Source organism: Oncorhynchus mykiss, chromosome 5 (assembly GCF_057628025.1).
Source record: "Oncorhynchus mykiss isolate SJ-2025 chromosome 5, ASM5762802v1, whole genome shotgun sequence".
NCBI lineage: Eukaryota > Metazoa > Chordata > Actinopteri > Salmoniformes > Salmonidae > Oncorhynchus > Oncorhynchus mykiss.
The window spans coordinates 18,702,501-18,721,639 of NC_143026.1; the positions used below are offsets into that span (position 1 = coordinate 18,702,501).

General features: G+C 45.5%; 1 protein-coding gene across 3 annotated transcripts in view; it reads right to left on the reverse strand.

The window, feature by feature from the left end:
* enc1 (ectodermal-neural cortex 1) overlaps positions 1-19,139 on the reverse strand; it is a 40,417-nt gene that overhangs the window by 13,723 nt on the left and 7,555 nt on the right. For 2 of the 3 annotated variants that reach the window (XM_036976989.2, XM_021601993.3), the window contains exon 4: positions 12,508-16,175. The exons of the other annotated variant lie outside the window; for it this stretch is intronic. The gene's annotated coding sequence lies outside the window, so the exon portion shown is untranslated. Of the gene's footprint in view, positions 1-12,507; positions 16,176-19,139 lie in introns of those variants that run through there. 3 annotated transcript variants of the gene reach the window in all.

Consider the following 19,139-nt stretch of genomic DNA (forward strand, 5'->3'; position numbering starts at 1 on the left):
AAACTGACCTCTACCTGTTGTATTGCTTGCCCCCTGTTCTAGTAAAAAACTGTTGTTACTTCGACACTATCTGCATCTGGGTCTTCCCTGAAACGTGATACTCTGTGCTGGTTCCTCATTCTAATCTAATCACCTACTCTGTGCTGGTTCCTCAATCTAATCTAATCACCTTCTATGTGCTGGTTCCTCAATCTAATCTAATCACCTCCTCTGTGCTGGTTCCTCAATCTAATCTAATCACCTACTCTGTGCTGGTTCCTCATTCTAATCTAATCACCTCCTCTGTGCTGGTTCCTCAATCTAATCTAATCACCTCCTCTGTGCTGGTTCCTCAATCTAATCAAATCACCTCCTCTGTGCTGGTTCCTCATTCTAATCTAATCACCTCCTCTGTGCTGGTTCCTCATTCTAATCTAATCACCTCCTCTGTGCTGGTTCCTCAATCTAATCTAATCACCTTCTCTGTGCTGGTTCCTCAATCTAATCTAATCACCTCCTCTGTGCTGGTTCCTCAATCTAATCGAATCACCTCCTCTGTGCTGGTTCCTCATTCTAATCTAATCACCTCCTCTGTGCTTGTTCCTCATTCTAATCGAATCCCCTCCTCTGTGCTGGTTCCTCAATCTAATCTAATCACCTCCTCTGTGCTGGTTCCTCATTCTAATCTAATCACCTCCTCTGTGCTGGTTCCTCATTCTAATCTAATCACCTCTGTGCTGGTTCCTCATTCTAATCTAATCACCTCCTCTGTGCTGGTTCCTCATTCTAATCTAATCACTTCTGTGCTGGTTCCTCATTCTAATCTAATCACCTCCTCTGTGCTGGTTCCTCATTCTAATCTAATCACCTCTGTGCTGGTTCCTCATTCTAATCTAATCACCTCCTCTGTGCTGGTTCCTCATTCTAATCTAATCACTTCTGTGCTGGTTCCTCATTCTAATCTAATCACCTCCTCTGTGCTGGTTCCTCATTCTAATCTAATCACCTCTGTGCTGGTTCCCCATTCTAATCTAATCACATCCTCTGTGCTGGTTCCTCATTCTAATCTAATCACCTCCTCTGTGTGTTTGAAAAGGGCAGCTGACAGGGAATCACTGGAGTCTGACAGCATTGGAGACAGGCTCACTGAATGTGTACCAAATGTAAACCTATTTCCTATATAGTGTACTACTTTTGACCAAGGCCCTTGACCAGGGTCCCTAAGGCTCTGGTTAAAAGTACTGCACTAATAGGGAATAGGGTGCAATATGGGACACAAGCACTGTTCAACTGCCAGGCAACGGACTCATTACCAAATTCCTAGATGTAATTAGAAAGCTGATGATAGCGCAACTCGATAATGTTTAGCGTTTAACAGACTTCACCAACACTATGCTACTTTAAAGTGAAAATAATACATAACCAACCTAGCTAATTCAACAACCCTCCTCTCTCTCACCCTCTCCTTATCACATGTGTCATTTATCACAAACTCAACCCTAACCACACCCAAGAAAAAAAACTTAGAACAGTAGAAATTGCAGGGCGAACCAACGCCTTTCCTTTGAGTGAGAGCCTGATTAAAAGACCAAACAGGACTATTTCAAAGCGAGAGATAGAGGGGTGTAAACAATGTTATGAGGCTGCCAGCTACACCTTGCGCCTGCCCGCCTGCAGGGACTCAGACCTGTACCACACTGTTATTACACTATATCCCAAATGGCACCCTATTCCCTATAGGCCCTGGTCAAAAGTAAATAAAATAAAATAAAATGTTATTTGTCACATGCGCTGACCTTAATGTGAAATGCTTACTTTTTTTCCCCTCATGTTTTATTTTATTTTATTTAACCTTCATTTAACTAGGCAAGTCAGTTCAGAACAAATTCTTATTTACAATGACGGCCTACACCGGCCAAACCTGGACGACGCTGGGCCAATTGTGCGCCGCCCTATGGGACTCCCATCATGCACGGTTATAATACAGCCTGGATTACAAGCCCTTAACCAATAATGCAGTTCAAGAAATAGAGTTAAGAAAATATTTGACTAAACAAACTAAAGTAAAAAATGAAATAAAAAGTTACACAATAAAAGGACAATAAAGAGGTTATATACGGGGTACAGGTTAGTCAAGGTAATTTGTACATGTAGGTAGGGGTAAAGTGACTATGCATAGATAATAAACAGCAAGTAGCAGCAGTGTAAAAAGAAAGGCGCTGTCAATGTAAATAGTCCAGGTGGCCATTTGACTCATTGTTCAGCAGTCTTATGGCTTGGAGGAAGAAGCTGTTAAGGAGACTTTTGGTTCTAGACTTGGCACTCTCTGCTAGAAAAGTCTATGACTTGGGTGACTGGAGTCTTTGACAATATTTGGTCCTTCCTCTGATACTGCCTATTATATAGGTCCTGTATGGCAGGAAGCTTGGCTCCAGATATGTACTGGGCCATCCGCATTACCCTCTGTAGCGCCTTGCGATCAGATGCCGAGCAGTTGCCATACCAGGCGGTGATGCAACCGGTCAGGATGCTCTCGATTGTGCAGCTGTAGAACCTTTTGAGGATCTGGGGACCCATGCCAAATCTTTTCAGTCTCCTGAGGGGGAAAAGATGTTGTTGTGCCCTCTTCATGACTGTCTTGGTGTGTTTGGACCATGATAGTTTGTTGATGATGTGGACACCAAAGAACTTGAAACTCTCGATCCACTCCACTTCAGCCCCGTTGATGTTAATGGGGGCCTGTTCGGCCCTCCTTTTCCTGTAGTCCACGATCAGCTCCTTTGTCTTGCTCACATTGAGAGAGAGGTTGTTGTCCTGGCACCACACTGCTAAGTCTTTGACCTCCTCCCTATAGGTTGTCTCATCATTGTTGGTGATCAGGCCTACCACTGTTGTGTCGTCAGCTAACTTAATGATGGTGTTGGAGTTGTGTTTGGCCATGTAGTCGTGGGTGAACAGAGAGTACAGGCGGGGACTAGGCACACACCCCTGAGGGGCCCCAGTGTTGAGGGTCAGCGTGGCAGATGTGTTGTTGCCTACCCTTACCCCCTGAGGGTGGCCCATCAGGAAGTCCAGGATCCAGTTGCAGAGGGAGGTGTTTAGTCCCAGGGTCCTTAGCTTAGTGATGAGCTTGGAGGGTGTTGAACGCTGAGCTCTAGTCAATGAACAGTATTCTCACCTTTTGTTCAGGTGGGAAAGGGCAGCGTAGAGTGCGATTGAGATTGCGCCATCTGTGGATTTGTTGGGGCGGTATGCAAATTGGAGTGGGTCTAGGGTTTCTGGGATGATGGTGTTGATGTAAGTCATGACCAGCCTTTCAAAGCATTTCATGGCTACAGATGTGAGTGCTACGGGTCGGTAGTCATTTAGGCAGGTTACCTTCACTTTCTTGGGCACAGGGACTATCGTGGTCTGCTTGAAACATGTAGGTATTACAGACTCAGACAGGAAGAGGTTGAAAATGTCAGTGAAGTCACTTTCCAGTTGGTCTGCAAATGCTCTAAGTACACGTCCTAGTAAAGTAGTGCACTATATATGGAATAGGGTGCCATTTGGACACAGAGCGCATCCACCTTATGATGTACTCCCTATGGTGTTTCATCTCTATCCATGAGATACGCCTTTGAGTGCTGAGGTAAGCTAAGGGGCACTAAAAGCAATTCTAAAGACGTTAATAATTACGCTCTAATGACCCTAAACACATTTTATCTTATATGAAAGAGTCTGATAAAAAAAAACGGATCGCATATTCAACAGAGCGATGCGGTGGAGTGGTTGGAATTTACAAGCACAAAGTATGAGGGAAGGAAGGCTTTTAAATCTGCTGCTGTGAGAGAAATGAGAGCGGGCGGGGGGCGCGTTACAAGGCTAGGCTGCAACATGAAGGTATGGAGCCTCAGTCCCAGTGCTTCACAGAGAGAAAGCAGCAGTCAGTTTTCATATCAGTGTGGGATAGGGAGTTTCATACCTTCCCAAGGATAAAGCTTTGTAAAACCATTAGTCTCTAGGTGTGGAGCTGGAAGATTTGCTGCACGGTGAGGTAGGTAGGTGTCCAAGTTATTGGACAAAACAGAGCTTATTGAGCTCCTCATAAAACATTTCCAGCTGCCTGCTTCTGATGACCTTGCTATGAACAGCTATTTTCGTAGGCTTTCGATAGATGAACAGCACAAACCTTGTCTGGAGCATTGTTAAAACTTAGGGCTGCAATCCCGTTAACGGGATCGATATGACAACAGCCAGTGAAAGTGCAGGGCGCCAAATTCAAAACAACAGAAATACCATAATTAAAATTCCTCAAACATACATGTATTTTATACTGTTTTAAAGGTAATCTTGTTGTTAATCCCACCACAGTGTCCAATTTCAAATGGGCTTTACAGCGAAAGCACCACAAACGATTATGTTAGGTCACCACCAACTCACAGAAAAACACAGCCATTTTTCCAGCCAAAGAGAGGAGTCACAAAAAGCCCAAATAGAGATAAAATGAATCACTAACCTTTGATGATCTTCATCAGATGACACGCATAGGACTTCATGTTACACAATACATGTATGTTTAGTTTGATAAAGTTAATATTTATATAAAAAAATCTCAGCATACATTGGCGTGTTACGTTCACTAGTTCCAAAAACATCCGGTAATATTGCAGAGAGCCACATCATTTTACAGAAATAATCATTATAAATGTAAATGAAAATACAATTGTTAGACATGGAAATATAGATATACCTCTCCTTAATGCAACCGCTGTGTCAGATTTCAAAAAAACTTTACGGAAAAGCAAACCATGCAATAATCTGAAAACGGCGCTAAGAAAACAAAAATTATCCGCCATGTTGGAATCAACTGAAATCAGAAATAACATTATAAATATTCCCTTACTTTTGATGATCAGAATGCACTCCCAGGAATCCCAGTTCCACATTAAATGTTTGATTTAGTTCGATAATTATTTATGTACATAAATCCAAATGCTCATGCAGGTCCAGCTGAACATCGGATGAAAACTCCAAAGGTATATTACAGGTCGTAGAAACATTTCAAACTAAGTATAGAATCAATCAATGTTTTTATCATAAATCTTCAATAACGTTCCAACCGGAGAATTCCATTGTCTGTAGAAAAGCCCTGGAACGCAGGTCGCTATCATGTGAAATGCGCGTGACCAGGACCTGGCTCTCTGGCAGACCACTGACTCAAACAGCTCCCATCCTGCCCCACATCACAGTAGAAGCCTCATTCAAGTTTCTAAAGACCGTTGACATCTAGTGGAAGCCTTAGGAAGTGCAACATAACCAATATCCCACTGTGTCTTCAATAGGGGCTGGGTTGAAAATCGACCAACCTCAGTTTTCCCACTTCCTGTTTGGATTTCTTCTCAGGTTTTTGCCTGCCATATGAGTTCTGTTATACTCACAGACATGATGATCAAACCATTTTAGAAACTTCAGAGTTTTTTCTATCCAATACTAATAATAATATGCATATATTAGCAACTGGGACTGAGGAGCAGGCCGTTTACTCTGGGCACCTTTCATCCAAGCTACTCAATACTGCCCCTGCAGCCATAAGAAGTTAATTTCCCACTATCCAAAGATGTATTCAGAAATATATTATTTGTGGGATTTGGCAACGTTATAAATATACTACTGGCTTTAACTGGAATTGGGCAAAGCTGGTAACTTCTACCATGCAAGACCATAGTAGCCTAGGCTAACCACAGCCATCAGATGACTATGACCTTAGGCTGCTTCCCAAGAAAAGCCTTGAGAAACTGTTGCGATCCTTTGTCTTATTAGTCAGAGAAGGCTTGACACTCTCTCCATAAGCCAACATTTACTTTAGCCCCTTTCGTTAACGCTCACATCTGAGAGATAGCACTGAGCATCAGATCCCACTCCAAATTTTTTGTCGTGTCACGTCCAATCTGCATCTGTAAACCCATTGAGAGGTTTCTGGGCTGAGACAGGACCGGGTTAAGGAGCATTCTGGTGCTTTATCCCACAGATGAGGTGTGTCAACTCTGACACTGATAAGCCAAGAGGAGCGGAGCCGCTGACTGAGACACCACGCTCTGTTTCCCCCTGTCCTTCTCCTGACACTCACCCATACTGAGTCCTAAATGGCACCATATTTCCTACAGCACTGGTCAGAAGTAGTGGACTATAAGGGGAGTATGGTGTCATTTGGGACACACACCCAGTCAACTGTCTCTTTACACAAACAACAACTCCAAGAGCTTGTTTTTCGAAATAGATTTATGTTTAAGCTTCTTAGAACAATCTTTGTAGATTGAATCTGGAAGACGAGAGGAGATAGAGCAGACAGGAGGAGCAGACAGGAGGAGCAGACAGGAGGAGCAGACAGGCGGAGCAGACAGGCAGAGCAGACAGGCGGAGCTGACATCTAGAGCAGACAGGCAGAGCTGACATTTAGAGCAGACAGGTGGAGCACACAGGAGGAGCAGACAGGCGGAGCAGACATCTAGAGCAGACAGGCAGAGCTGACATTTAGAGCAGACAGGTAGAGCAGACAGGAGGAGCAGACAGGAGGAGCTGACATCTAGAGCAGACAGGCGGAGCTGACATCTAGAGCAGACAGGCGGAGCTGACATTTAGAGCAGACAGGTAGAGCAGACAGGAGGAGCAGACAGGCAGAGCAGACAGGCAGAGCAGACAGGCAGAGCAGACAGGTAGAGCAGACAGGAGGAGCAGACAGGAGGAGCAGACAGGCAGAGCAGACAGGCGGAGCTGACATCTACAGCAGACAGGCAGAGCAGACATTTAGAGCAGACAGGTAGAGCAGACAGGTGGAGCAGACAGGAGGAGCAGTCAGGAGGAGCAGACAGGAGGAGCAGACAGGCAGAGCAGACAGGTAGAGCAGACAGGTAGAGCAGACAGGAGGAGCAGACAGGAGGAGCAGACAGGCAGAGCAGACAGGCGGGGCAGACAGGAGGAGCAGATAGGCAAGAGCAGACAGGCAGAGCAGACAGGTAGAGCAGACAGGCAGGGCAGACAGGTGGAGCAGACAGGCAGAGCAGACAGGTAGAGCAGACAGGCAGAGCAGACAGGCGGGGCAGACAGGAGGAGCAGATAGGCAAGAGCAGACAGGCAGAGCAGACAGGTAGAGCAGACAGGCAGGGCAGACAGGTGGAGCAGACAGGCAGAGCAGACAGGCAGAGCAGACAGTTAGAGCAGACAGGTGAGCAGACAGGCGGAGCAGACAGGCAGAGCAGGCAGTTAGAGCAGACAGGCAGAGCAGACAGGTAGAGCAGACAGTTAGAGCAGACAGGTAGAGCAGACAGGCAGAGTAGACAGGTAGAGCAGACAGGCAGAGCAGACAGGTAAAGCAGACAGGCAGAGCAGACAGGCAGAGCAGACAGGTGGAGCAGACAGGCAGAGCAGACAGGCAGAGCAGACAGGCAAGATCAGTGGTTGTTTGTTGCTCCCCAGAGTTCGATTAAATTAATTGCTTAGCTAACTACTGTCCTCTTTCTGATGGAAAATCACTTCAGATTATGTTCAAGTAGTAAATCAGGCGCTGACGGCATTTGGAAGGCGACCCAATCAACGCAAGGTCTCTCCAAGGATTGCACAGGGCGAGAGGGAGCGATGGAGAGGGAGAGAAAGAGAAGGGGAAGGGATAGTGGGATAGAGGGATAGAGAGAGGGAGAGAAGGGATGGAGAGAGGGAGAGATGGAGATAAGGGGAAGGGATAGGGGGATAGAGGGATAGAGGGAGACAGAGAGGGGGAGGGGAACTGTAAGAGGGGTAGAGAGCAGAGGAGGCTGGTATGCTATAGGAGGATGGGCTCATTGCAATGGCTGGAATGGTATTGATGAAATGGAGTCAAACATGTGGTTTCCATATGTTTGATGTGTTTTACACCGTTCCAAAGATTCCATTCCATTCATTACAATGAGCCTGTCCTGCTATATCTCCTCCCACCAGCCTCCTTTGGTAGAGAGAGGAGCTAATTTAATCCATTTTAATTTCCCTGTTCGTTCAATCATGCTGCAGAGGAGATGCAGATGTGTTGGACCTGGGAAGAACCAATGAACCGTCTCCCTTCTCTGACTCCATGGAAACATTGGGACATTTCTGATTCAAACAGAACACTTGTGCTCTCATTCTTTTCTCTGTATGTTCTCTTATGATGCAGCAATCGACAATCACTCTCTTTCAGCAAGGGAAGTGCAATCTCCTACCTAAGAGTTAAAGATACTCTTTCTTTTTTATTTTCTGATATAACACAACGAGAACAGGACCTGACCTGGGTTTAGATAGTCTTTTGTGGTCCAGACCTACAGTAGGCCTGCTGAGCCCCTCCTCTCCTATCTCTCTCTGCTGCAGTAAGTCCAGCATATGTTAGCTAGCTAACTTTCACTACCCTTTCTTCCATCATGTGTTATCTCCTACGTGCCAGGTGATCCAGATCAGCAGAGAGCCAGAGGTCAGCAGAGAGCCAGAGGTCAGCAGAAAGCCAGAGGTCAGCAGAGAGCCAGAGATCAGCTGGAGGGCTTGGCAAAGAGAGGCAGAGACTGCTGCACACTTTCATTACTATACAGCAGTTGAGGGCTGTATCTAAAATGACACCCTATTCCCTATTTAGGGCTCTACTTGACCAGAGCCCATGGGCCTAAAAAAGTGCACTATATAGAGAGTAGGGTGCTGTTTCGGCACAGCCATGTTCCGTGGGCTAAAAACCAATACATCAAGCCACATGCTGTGCTGTATGACAGGTCCTCATTGAGAGGCCTATGTTACCTCCTTGAGAGGCCTATGTTACCTCATTGAGAGGCCTATGTTACCTCATTGAGAGACCTATGTTACCTCATTGAGACGCTTATGCTACCTCATTGACGGGCTTATGTTACCTCATTGAAAGACCTATGATTACCTCATTGAGAGGCCTATGTTACCTCATTGAGAGGCCTATGTTACCTCATTGAGAGGCCTATGTTACCTCATTGAGAGGATTATGTTACTTCATTGAGAGGCCTATGCTACCTCATTGAGAGGCCTATGTTACCTCATTGAGAGGCCTATGTTACCTCATTGAGAGGCTTATGATACCTCATTGAGAGGCCTATGTTACCTCATTGAGAGGCCTATGTTACCTCATTGAGAGGCCTATGTTACCTCATTGGAGGGCCTTTTGTTACCTAATTGAGAGGCCTATGTTACCTCAATGAGAGGCCTATGATACCTCATTGAGAGGCTTATGTTACCTCATTGAGAGGCCTATGTTACCTTATTGAGAGGCCTATGTTACCTCATTGAGAGGCCTATGTTACCTCATTGAGAGGCATATGATACCTCATTGAGAGGCTTATGTTACCTCATTGAGAGGCCTATGTTATCTCATTGAGAGGCCTATGTTACCTCATTGAGAGGTTTATGTTACCTCATTGAGAGGCTTATGTTACCTCTCATTAAAAATTCATAAACTACACATACAGTGTGCTCTTGATCATTCCCCACCTGTCTCACAGATCTGCAAACTTGCAGCACAACTGGAAATGAAAGGTGCCCTAAATCCAACATAAAAATGACCCCACCATGAAGATAATATTTTACTTTGTCACTTAAAGCCCCTCCAGGGGTACATGTCTTTTCTGCTGTGATATTTACTTGGCCTGAAGCTCCCTGGTCTCTCTCTGTCTATCTTATTGGTGATGTAAAAGGGGAGTAAGGGCTGGCACATCTCAAAGGACTTGTCTCTCTTTTCAACTCTACTTCGACAGGAGGCTCACACCCTGTGTGTGTGTGTGTGTGTGTGTGTGTGTGTGTGTGTGTGCTTGTGAACTGGTAAGGCTGAATCAGAGAGCTGCCAAATGTGTTGCCAGGCAACGGTGACATGCAGGAACATTGTTTTTATCGCCTGTGGGCACGTAGTACATGCTGCCAGAGCGTAGGTGGCTTCCTGGGTGGGCAATCATTCTGTCCCTGTTATATTTTAAAAGCAGTCTTTCTAAATCTGAATATGTTTCATCTTTCTCTCTCTGTCTTCCTCTCTTGCGCTCTCTCTCTCTCTCTCTCTCTCTCTCTGTCTCTCCTTGTCTCTCTCTCGCTCTGTCACTCTCTCTCTCTCTGTGTCTCTGTCACTCTCTCTGTCCCTCCCTCCATCTGCAGCACAAAGCAGGGGTTTGAACTGAACTTGGTGAGGACAGACTTCCCAGTAATCACTGGAGGTCAACTTATCATTGGTAATGTTATGATAAGGAAAAACAGGAGCCATTTCCTGCTAGACAGGATATTTCATTTTCTTTGATTAATAAGGGACTGTTAACTCACATAGGGGCACTAGAGGAGCCTCCCAGTCCCTCAGACACAGACCAAAACTTAAACTCAAGTGCTAATCATTGTATGTTTGTTATACAGCATTGCCGCTGGGGGAAAATAAACATACTCAGTCCTCTTTGTTCCGGGTGGGACATAAGGCAGCAACAATATTCTACCACTGGAGTCTGTCTTTGGCCAAATCTTGTGGCCTGTCCCATGAGGGGGGAAAGTAAAATTCATTCCATCTCACGGATACACCGCAAAAAAGCCTGGGCGTCGCAAAACTTTCAGTTCGAACCACAAAAGTGAAGCTGAATAATAGCACACGTCCAACCTATGAACTTGAAGAATGTCTCTTTTGGTCGTGTTCCCCATCTTTCTGTGAAAGGGTACGTGTGTTGTGTTTGTCTATGGCGAGGGTCAGGACTGGAGCCAGTTAAACTGGTGTTTCAGAACCTGCTGTCACCAATCACCAATCACTAAGCAGAGCAGAAAGGAGAGGAGCTGGACTCCACAGTGCTAGAGGAATGCAGTGTTATGTTGAGTCCCAAATGGCACTCGAATTCCATAGGGTATTGGTCAAAAGTAGTGCACTAAATAGGGTCATTTGGGATGCTGTCTTATTAAGCAGCTGGGCTGTGCTGTGCTGTGCTCTCTGCTTTGCAGTCTCCACACTAATGGGATATTAAACTTGTTAGAGAGACAAGGAAACGTTAAACATAGTGAGTCCACAGTTGGCAAGCAGATATGTACCGTATTCTCTGCACTGTCTCATGTGGAAAGAGCGAGTGGAGGGTGTAGGAAGTGAGAGATGAGGGAAGGGAGGGAGAGAGTTCTCCTTTTTCCTTCCTCAGCCCCCACAGTTTTCAGCAGATAAAGGTCACCGTTGCCTAGGTGACATGGCAGAAAAAGGGAAAGTATCTGGGCAGTCTTTTTTGCCTTATTCCTTCCCAAGCTGCAGATAGAGAAAGAGAGAGCAGAGCAGAGAGAGAGAGAACAGAGACATCCGAGAGAGCATAGCAGAGAAAGAGCAGAGAGAGAGAGAGAACAGAGAGAGAGCAGAGCAGAGAGAGAGAGAGAACAGAGAGAGAGCAGAGCAGAGAGAGAGAGAACAGAGAGAGTAGAGAGAGAGCAGAGAGAGGAGAGAGAGAGCAGAGAGAGAGAGCAGAGCAGAGAGAGAGAGAGAGAGAACAGAGAGAGAGCCAAGAGAGAGCAGAGAGGAGAGAGAGAGCAGAGAGAGAGGAGAGAGAGGAGAGAGAACAGAGAGGAGAGAGCAGAGCAGAGAGAACAGAGAGAGAACAGAGTGAGAAAGAGAACAGAGGGAGGGAGTACAGAAAGAGAGCAGAGACAGAGAAAACAAAGAACAGACAGAGAACAGAGAATAGAGTGAGAGAACAGAGAGAACAGACAGAGAGAAAAGAGAGAGAGCACAGAGAGAGAGCCGAGAGAGAGCAGAGCAGAGAGAGAGAGAACAGAGCCGAGAGAGAGCAGAGCAGAGAGAGCAGAGAGAGAGCAGATCGAGAGCAGAGAGAGAACAGAGTGAGAGAGTACAGAAAGAGAGCAGAGAGAGCAGAGAGAACAGACAGAGAGAACAGAGTGAACAGACAGAGAACAGAGTGGGAGAACAGAGAAAACAGAGAGAACAGACAGAGAGAACAGAGTGGGAGAACAGAGTGAGAGAACAAAGAGAACAGAGTGAGAGAACGGAGTGAGAGAACAGAGTGAGAGCAGAACAGAGCGGAGATGGAAAGCCACAGGCATACAGTAGATAGGATTATTTTAGTCTCTCCTCTAACAGAACAAAAGGCTGTGTGGAGGGATAATACAGTGGGCTTTAATACTGTGGGACAATTAAAGTGAACTACATTCCCTCTAAAGCTGCCTAAATATGTGAAACATGCAATAATGAGCTAGCTAGGCCTTCGGAACCCAAGGCTATGGTGCTACTGCTGGAATGAGAGGGTTGTAGTTTTCCTCATTCCTACTACTCAAGAGCTATGTCAAAATATTTGCAGGAGGTTTATAGGGGAAGTTTGTCTTAGGAATGATAGATAGCCTGTATGCAAAACCGTCACGTGCCTTCATGAGTTCAGCCTGGGAAAGACATTGGATGTTGGTTTAAGCATAGTGTTACAATACATTTCTTTAGAGGTCATTGTGTGTGCACACCAAATAGTTACACAAATAGTTGCAATATATCAAAGCTCAATTGCAAATAAAGACAGGTAAGGCAAGTGATTACAGTAAAGAGGAAAAACTCATTTATTTTGCCATGAATTTCACACTGTGAAAAAAAATCTGTCACATGTACAAACAATGTTATAAAAAATTGAAACATGACAGAAAAAATGAAAGCAAATGCACATTGAAAGTGTTTATAAAGAAGTGTCCATCATTTTGGTGAATGCCTACAGCAAGCCAGTCAGGGAGAACACACTACACGTAAGCGAGCTGAATCCCAATAAGGCGGGAAGAGAGAGGGGGCAAAAAGAGAAATGAGAGAGGGAGCAAAAAGAGAAATGAGAGAGGGAAAATATGACACTGAACAATCACTTGTAAATTGGAGGGGCACTCAATGTTGACTGTTGCCAGGGTAATTTATGTTCTAAAAGGAACCCTCTTATCTGATTGGTGAGGAGAAAGGTGCAGTGTTCTGTGGGCGGGTTGGTTGGTTAGGGGGTCGACATCAAGGAGCCAATGAGTTCTCCACAGAATTCCTTAAACAGTTTGTGCTTTTGTAGCCCTAGGAGGTGGGAGTTGGGCTGGGAGGTGGGAGTTGGGCTGGGAGGTGGGAGTTGGGCTGGGAGGAGGGCTGGGAGCTGGGACATGGGCTGGTAGCTGGGAGGTGGGCTGGGAGGAGGGCTGGGAGGTGGAAGTTGGGCTGTGAGGAGGGCTGGGAGGTGGAAGTTGGGCTGTGAGGAGGGCTGGGAGGTGGAAGTTGGGCTGGGAGGTGGAAGTTGGGCTGTGAGGAGGGCTGGGAGGTGGAAGGAGGGCTGGGAGGAGGGCTGGGAGGTGGAAGTTGGGCTGTGAGGAGGGCTGTGAGGTGGAAGTTGGGCTGGGAGGTGGAAGTTGGGCTGTGAGGTGGAAGTTGGGCTGTGAGGAGGGCTGGGAGGTGGAAGTTGGGCTGTGAGGAGGGCTGGGAGGTGGTGGAAGTTGGGCTGTGAGGAGGGCTGGGTGGTGGTGGAAGTTGGGCTGTGAGGAGAGCTGGGAGGTGGAAGTTGGGCTGTGAGGAGGGCTGGGAGGTGGAAGTTGGGCTGTGAGGTGGAAGTTGGGCTGGGAGGAGGGCTGGGAGGTGGAAGTTGGGCTGTGAGGAGGGCTGGGAGGTGGAAGTTGGGCTGTGAGGTGGAAGTTGGGCTGGGAGGAGGGCTGGGAGGTTTGGGTGGCTCAAATAATCAAACAGGAATGTGGAATACAAGGGATTGAGGCCATTCACTGAATCCATCCAGAACACATCCTGCCTGGGAAAATCTATACAACTGTTAGCTTTTATGTTGACCTTGACAATGATTTCATCATGCTAAACTGTACATGTCAATATTTTGGCCACCCAGACAGACAAACAGACAAAAACATCCAGAAATCAACTACTGGTACAAAACGGTGGATGCAAGTATTTAAGACATTCTCTTTGTTGGTCTTTGGAACTCTCCCCTGTCATATTCCCTCCCATACATCAGTGCCCATATGGTGAAGAGCACTGCGGTGTCTGCCTGTCCTTTAAATTTACAGGATTCAGTGAACTACACATCCTCTTCCTCCTCCTCATCTTCACACTCACACTACACTAAAATGTCAGTATTCTGACTTGAGATCTACATGCTTAGCTTGTATTTTTCATGCAAGTCTCCCGTTGACATTGATAAATGATGTACACAGAAGCTACATACGCTCATCTCAAGTCAGAATATTGAATATTTGAGTGTGGCACTTAAAATAAAGCAGATATGCCTCATAGCAGAGTCAACATTTAAATGTGAGATGTTACTCTACCCAGAGTCCACCTCTAAAACAAACACATTCCCACCCACTGGCCACTTACACTCTAGGTAATCTAAGTGTCCATCCGTATACTGACTCCTAACCCCAGACCTCTGACCTGTTCACCTCACTGACCATATGGTTTGAACAGGTTGCACTTTGGGAGAAACTGAACTGTGCAAAAAAAAGCAGACCAAAGGATAAACAATAAAATAGAGCATCTATAACAAGGGTCATGCATGATTTACCCTTAAAAAGATCTACATTCATTTACCTGGAAATTAATGCAGGCAGAGAAACAATAAATAAAGTAAAGTCATTTTTGTATAAATTAAGACTTATGAAACATGATACACTGGAGCAAGATAAGACAAGAATGTATTACGTTTCAGTTTTGGTTAGGAAGTTAACAAGATGCTCTTGGCCAGAGAAGTTCATCATGCCAATCATACTTGAGTCCCCATATCCATGGTACATGCTCTGAAGAGTTCAGAATAATCTTCTAGGCAAAGTAGAAAATGTATCCACCAGTGATCCAACAAAACAATACTGCTCATTGGAATTACTTCGGAACAAACAGTAAATAGTGTGCAAGAGCAAACCCTTCAGGGCTGGATGCAATCTGTAAAGAAAGCTTAACATTTTAAAAGGTCCTTTCCGATTGAGCCGACATATGCAGCTATTACCGTGAATGCAGTCTCCGCGAACATGGAAACATTGCCTTTCAATTTCAATCACGCTGTAATCCTGATATTCAGCACTACAGATTGAATCGAGCCCTTAGTGTCCATCTGAGCTTGAATGAGCATTTTCTTCAGTTCTGTGTTGCATTGTCCACTTCTCTTCTTTGATTATTGTTATTTTGGATCAGGAGAGTGTAGTGACCTACAGCAAGAATGGGATTGGGAGAGGCAGGGCGAAAGGGGGTGGTAACTTTACATCGGTAGACATGTCAGGACATGACCCTCCTTCACCCTCTCCACAACTCCCCTCTCAGACTCATCTGGTGCTGGCACTTCAAGTCCTCACAACACGTAGTGTCACAGCAAACTGCCAAAGAGGAACTTCCAACACCACTTACAACGTTTTAAACCCCAAACGCCTACTAGGTGATGGGGACAGGAAGAGGAGGGGAGGAGGTTGTCAATCTCTGTCTTTCTCTCTCCTCTTCCTTGGCGAGGACAGAACGACTGGAACAAGAAGAGTCTAAAGTCTCAGATACACTAGGGAGAGAACTGTTTATGGATCAGCTGCTCATAATCAAGCTGAAGAGGAGTCTCTGGTCACTCTCCTCTCTCCCCTCATATGTGTCCTATGTCCAAACAGGTGCTCCTTCATACTATTACATTAAAGGCCCTGTGCAGAGAATGTTTCCTCTTCTTCATTTTTCAAATTTCATATCACAGAATTATCAGAGTGAGAAGAGCAAAGACATAGTCCGTAGTACAAGTATTTCATGATTGAACGGAAAGAAATCCAGGCTGTGTGAGTGTGTGACTGATATGTTGATGGGTCTTTCATGGAAGGCTGAGACGCACAGGCGCGGTATGCCGATAGTACACTGGGATTAGAGGGGTGGTTGGATTTTACAGTACAAGCAGCAGGTTGTTGGATCTTACAGTACAAGCAGCAGGTTGTTGGGTTTGTTTGCATGAATAACGTCCAAACCTCTCTCTCAGAAACGATATGACATCATTGACATCATTCTGTGTACAAGGTCCTCTCAGGAGCATTGATGGTTCTTTAAACGTCTGTAAACTCACAGTAGCATTTGGGTGGATCGTGTGTTTTCACACTTATACAATGGTTCAGTTTTTTTCATGAAGAAAATTAGAAAGTCTTATTTTTTTATTGCACAGACAGGAAGTTAAAGAGTGTGATTCTATCTTCACAGCTGGAATCCAGTGGATGATGCAAAACAGAGAAATCTGAGGAAAAAGGAGAGAGAGAGAGAAAAGAAAAAAAAAACATTAGACAAAGTGTTTAAGAGGTCATGGAAAATATCTCTGCTTTTGCGCCTCGAAAAAAGGTAAGTAGACTATTTAACATATTTGCTAAGATTCAAAAGTTCAGGGACAGACAAATTCTTCAGATAGACTCCGGAGTCTATCTTCACTCCTTTACTGTCTCCCCTAACTCATTCTCTTTCTCCCCTCAGTAAAAAAAAAAAAAAACTAAACAGACACTGCCTTGCATTTGCACCTGTTCCTCTAGAGACTTGTCAGAGATATCATGCATTAGGCTAGAAGGCTAATGGACTCCTTTGTGAAATTCATCCACTTTACTGCCATTCCCCCGACACAGTTAGGGTTCTTTTTATCGCTCCCCCAAATCTAAATCCAGATAGATATTTCAAATCTGACAGCCTTTGACTTCTGCTCTGCATCTTATTCTGACTTTTCGGTTTTAAAAGCTTTATTTTTTTCAGCATTACACCACAGATGGTTTATAGCCTTGGGAAGGCCCTATGTGTAACGAGAGTCTAATATCCATTTTAAATACATATCCTCCTCCCCCATCTCTCTCGCCTTCTTCCCATGTGGCCCTATCTTGAGGGGGAAGCCCAATCTTACAACAGGCTGTGGTAGCTAGAGGAAACGCACATACAGGCACACACATGCAAACACGCACACGAACGCACACACGAGTGCATAACGGTCGCTCCGCCAACTCTGCCTCCCAGAAGAGGCCTTTCTCAATTAGGCTTCCAGAAAAGATCCAGGTCTAGTGATGGGGATATCTGCCTGGAGGTCATTGCATAGCGAAGGATGAATAACAATAAGCAAGCATCTCTATCCTCTCCAATGCATGAATGGAATGAGCCAGCTGACTGATAATGAAATCCTAATTTCAGATTTTGGAGGATTCTATACCCTGGAATTCCCCAGTCCTTACCAACCTTGGACGTTACAAAATGGAATGATAACAAATGGGATTTTATCAGTATTGGCACCCTTGCGAGACGAAAGCAGATCTCTGAACAAAAGCATGAATTGGCTTGACACCAGATACCTAGTGGGGCTGTAACCAGTACAAGCCAGCCGGACGGACTAGACCTAATAGAGGGAGAGAGAGGAAGGGAAAAGGGAGGGATGAAGAGAGAGGAGAGGGAAGTGTAGAGGGGAGTCCCCCTGGGAAGTGTTGAGCAACCAAAAAAGTGTGAAAACAGACTAACTGAAGAGATCTGTTTTTCACCCTCATCTCCTCCCACTATTTAGTGGCCAGTAATACGTCAGTGTCACTGTGTCTCTGTGTGGAGTCACCACTCCACACTATGACTGTTTACAGAAAAATGGGCACCTACACAAAAGAGAGGAGCAGGCCTTACAATAAATCAGTGACTGAAATCTGAAATAATTGTACACCCAAAAGCAGTATGTTGCATTGGTCTAGTCTAGAGGGTTAAAGCTTTCACTGCAGTCTCTGTTTCAGAGATGAGTCACTGAAGAAAAATGTGCACTTAAGTCAGGGAGCATTTCATCAAAGGAGAGCAAAGAATAGTGGAGCGGAGAGGCGCATCAGTATCCCAGGCCGATCAATCTATTTATCTATCCTTCCCTCTCTGTCTCTCCCCTCTCTTTGGCTCATGAGCTGAGGGCACACAGCCATTTCACCAAGGTCTGCGAAATGAGAAGGTCTGCCAATTGTGTCTGCATGCGTGTGTGTGTGTGCATGTATGTCTGCCTTTATACGATCGTGTGTGAGTGTGAAAGAGAGAGTCGGATTATGACACCAGGGTCTCCAGTGTTCAGAATGAGCAGGGTTGCCAATGGTCTGTGCTCTACATCCGTCTGGCCTGCTTATCGTCAAGGAGACAGAGAGTGGTTACTATAAGGCTTTGCAGATACACAGACAGACAGACACACAGACACAGGGGAGAGGTGGGGGAAACTGGGGCTGCTCAGAGAAACAGTAAACACTCACTTCCTGTCCAGGCACTGTTATTTGTCAGGGCCGGAGTGTGTGTACTGGCTGTGCTTTGCTTGTCTGCATGGCTGTGCAGCCGCGTTCTCTCTGAAAGACAGGCACCAAAGCCTTACTCCCTGTTACCACCCTCTGCCTTCTCCTCATCTCAGTACTCCAGACTGCCTCTCTCTCACCTCCCACCCAGAGCACCATAAACCCATCAAAAAGAGGCAATTGAGAGTGGATTAGCCTCACCAGGATGTTGTAGCTTGCCGGCATGTAACTTGTCTAATTGGCCTCCCCGCTCTCAACCCCCTCAGACAAATTTCCCCCACAGGGACAATAAAAGTATTCTATTCTGTTTCAATTACCCCCTGTGTGCCTCCTCCTTCACTGCCTCGTGCAGGTTGAAGTTTATTGTCATGAGTCTTGTCCTGTAGGCAGAACGGAGTGATTTCCCCTTAGGCCAGCCGCAAAGTCAAAATTGTCTCGCCCTAACCCTGCGGTCTCATAACCTACACATACAATCCCCCATCCTACCACTCACTCCCCTCTCTCCACACAGTGGTCTGGTGTATTTTGTTTCTCCCTGTTTCTGTGGTTTTCACTGGTATCAACAGACACAAATCAAATAGCGGCGGCTGCTTGGTTAGTATTCAAAGCATGCAGTTCAGCCCTGGCCAAAATCGCATGGCAATCTAATTACTCTATCAATAGTCCATTTGTGCTTGATTCAATCAGGATCTTTGTAGGGTGATGGAGGAAGAACGGGATTTTTATCTATATCATCATTATCTTATATCATCCCAGTATGTGACAATGAGAGCTCAAAACACAGCCCAATAGATATTTGACAATGAGAGCTCAAAACACAGCCCAATAGATATTTGACAATGAGAGCTCAAAACACAGCCCAATAGATATGTGACAAAGAGTGTTCATTATCAAAACTGACAACAAGAAACTGTCTTATGCACTCAGCTCAG